Here is a 2,844-nt window from a genome sequence, read left to right on the forward strand (position 1 = left end):
TAAGTCACTGCCGTTGCTGAAATAACAGGATTGCTTTCGATTGTATTGACTGGGATCCAGGAATAATACGTTCTGGGGTTTTGTTAGTCAGATACATGATGGATTGAGTCACAGAATTCTACTTCTGTGAGATTAACAGGACTCTGATTCCTTGAGTAAAGACAATCGAAAAACCTTCAGGGGGTTTTGAAGGAGACATTGCAGATGTCACTTGTACAAGTGATAGATGGTTAGAGATTCTCTGCAGAAGAAAGAAATCTTGTCATACTCGATACTTGAAAGCACAGCAAAACAATGTAACATTCCAGAGTTTTTGGAGAAGGTGTTTTTTTTTTGTGGGGGTTCCTTTACGTTTGTAGCAGTTGTGTGTGTTTGCACCATTTCAACAGGCAGGTACAACGGAGTGGTGCCGTCTGCATTTGGAAATGTGGTGTTTAGGGGCTCCAGAATTCTCTGTACGACAGACACTGAAGCCGTGGAGCAAGATTGGCTACAGGAAGTTTTATTTCATTCGTTGATGTATAAATTTTAAGGACCAGACTAATAGGGCATGTTACAACCAACAAAAGCCTAGTAAAACAATAATCAAAACCTGATAAAGCTAGGTATGCACTGGCAGAAGTTTTAACGATTCAGATTTTCCACTCTTTGAATTCCTGTGAGATTTTAGATGGCTTATTTTTCCAGCATGCATCAGATCCTTCTTGTGGCACCAGCATAATATTACTAGGTCATTATTGGGTGAAAATAAGCATTTCAAAATTTGAGCTCTGAGGTTGGAAGACAACAAAAAAGAGAGCTAAAACCTTGCATATAGCCAGTTTGTTGCTTTAAAAATGTTGAATCAGCTGGTTTCGTTTGTGAAAGATTTAGGAATTGTTCTAAGCAGTGTAAATCAAAACCTTGGCTAATCATGAATGAATGGAGACCAGTTTCCAAGAAACACAATGTAGGCTTCAAATGGGGGGTTTGTTGTTGTTTAGATTGTTCTCTTTAATATGTAGAGGAGCACAAAAGGGTGGTAAGAAAAAGGACTCAAGAACTTGGAAAGGATCCAGCTTTCTTTTTGGTCAAGACTGCTTCAGATGTTTTTCTTCCCATAGCTTCTAAACCTTAATTAGGTTTGCTTTCTGAAACACTTGGTCTCTTTTTAGCCTTTTCTTTTAACGTGTCAGACATTTCTCAGGGTTTGTTAGTACAAACAACATAACTGAAAGTATTTTCCATTGTTCTGGATTACCCACTGTATTTTAATTTCCAAGTCAGCATGAAGAAAGGCAAAAAAACCAGAAAATTAGGGATTAGCAGTTCTTTTTGTGTGTGTTTTTTTTAATCTTTACTTTCTTCTGTTTGTAAACAGCTTTCTTGTTTTAATCCTTGACTGCAACTGCAGCCTTCCGCCTCCCTCCCCCCAGTGAACAACTGTAACAAACCCCTCTATTTTCCACTTAATATAATGTTGCCTTATATGTTGCATTTCATGTTTATGAAACGAGTCTTTATTTAGACACAAACTGCTGCTCCACCGAGGTAGAATTAACTTCCCCATCGTTCAGCAAATTGTTCAAGGAAGGGATTAGTGCCGTTGCAGCGTTGTCTTTGGATTTTCAGCTGCACAGTCGGTTGTGCTACAAACTTGATTGTATTCTGAATCAATCTATGACTCTGGTTTCTTGGTGGGGTGTACCGCTCGACTCCTTCTGCTACCCCCAAGTACTAGAAATAAAAGTTCAGTTGAACCCGTGTACAATGATTGCTCCTTACAGATGTGCATTGATTTACTTGGGACATTTTACAGTGGTTTTATTGAGGTATCCATTTTCTAGTTCTAGTAATGCTGGGTCTATGCTCTGGCGTTGGGTGAAATCCAGCTTCCCTGAGGTTGATAGGATTTTTTTGGCTTTTGCTTTCTGATAGGATCAGAATTTCACATGAATATGTTCACAATACCCAAATTACATGCTTAGCAAAGAATCTGGTAGTACTCATTTTCTGTGAGGAACAGAATCTCAGTAAGATTTACAGCTAAACAACTGCAACTCGTTCATCCTTACAACTGGAATGAGTTAGTCTCTGCTGTTTTGCAGAGTCCTTTTTAATTCTCTGCAAACTTCCCGAATACCACAGAAGTGAGGTTTATAGTTTAGCTGTCAAACTTTTCTCCAGCTGAGAGAGATCTGTTTCTCACAATTATATGTTGAGGGAGATGGATGTAGAATTCACAAATAGCTCAAAACGAAACTTGTGCAAGTAAGAATAACTTTAAAACTTACCAAGCAAAAAATCTTCCAGCTGTTTTGCTTCTGTGGGAGATGGAAAATCCAGAGGCCAACTTGCTTTGTCTTCCTATATTACCCGGTGCTGGGGGTGGCTAATCTGCAGTTGGAGTTGAAAACTGCTTTTGTCTTTCTCTGTTAGATCCAGGCTGGATTGAGGAATTGGATTTCTCCATACGATAACCGAGCTAACTAATCCTTTAAAAAAAAAAAAAGTAATGTTCCAGTATATTTTTTTCCAGAAGAGAGAAAGAAATGGCTTTTGAAACGGCAGTGTTTTACTCTCACATGCAGAAGTGCACTAAGCAGCTACAGCTGACCCAGATTCCATATACATCACTTTTGGACAGTTTTTTTAAAACAAACACACACTCGACCGAGACGTTCAGCCCACCTATGATGTCACCGCGAACACACTGAGAGCAGCAGAAACTCCTCCTTCGGATTTCCTATCCATACCCTCCAGAAAAGGAGGGGGTAGGGAGGCTGAGAAGTTAGGAACAAGGAAAGATTGTTTGCCAGTAGAAGGGAGGGTACCATATGGCAACAGACTGTGCAAGAGTTCAGC

General features: G+C 39.6%; 2 protein-coding genes across 3 annotated transcripts in view; one reads left to right on the forward strand and one right to left on the reverse strand.

The window, feature by feature from the left end:
• Positions 1–2,611, reverse strand: part of ANGPTL1 (angiopoietin-like 1) — a 15,974-nt gene extending 13,363 nt beyond the window's left edge. Inside the window, exon 1 of the mRNA XM_010150597.1 lies at positions 2,274–2,611. The gene's annotated coding sequence lies outside the window, so the exon portion shown is untranslated. The remainder of the gene's footprint in view (positions 1–2,273) is intronic.
• RALGPS2 (Ral GEF with PH domain and SH3 binding motif 2) overlaps positions 1–2,844 on the forward strand; it is an 80,913-nt gene that overhangs the window by 44,001 nt on the left and 34,068 nt on the right. The gene's annotated exons all lie outside the window — the stretch shown is intronic.

This window comes from Eurypyga helias, unplaced genomic scaffold (assembly GCF_000690775.1).
Source record: "Eurypyga helias isolate BGI_N326 unplaced genomic scaffold, ASM69077v1 scaffold16314, whole genome shotgun sequence".
NCBI lineage: Eukaryota > Metazoa > Chordata > Aves > Eurypygiformes > Eurypygidae > Eurypyga > Eurypyga helias.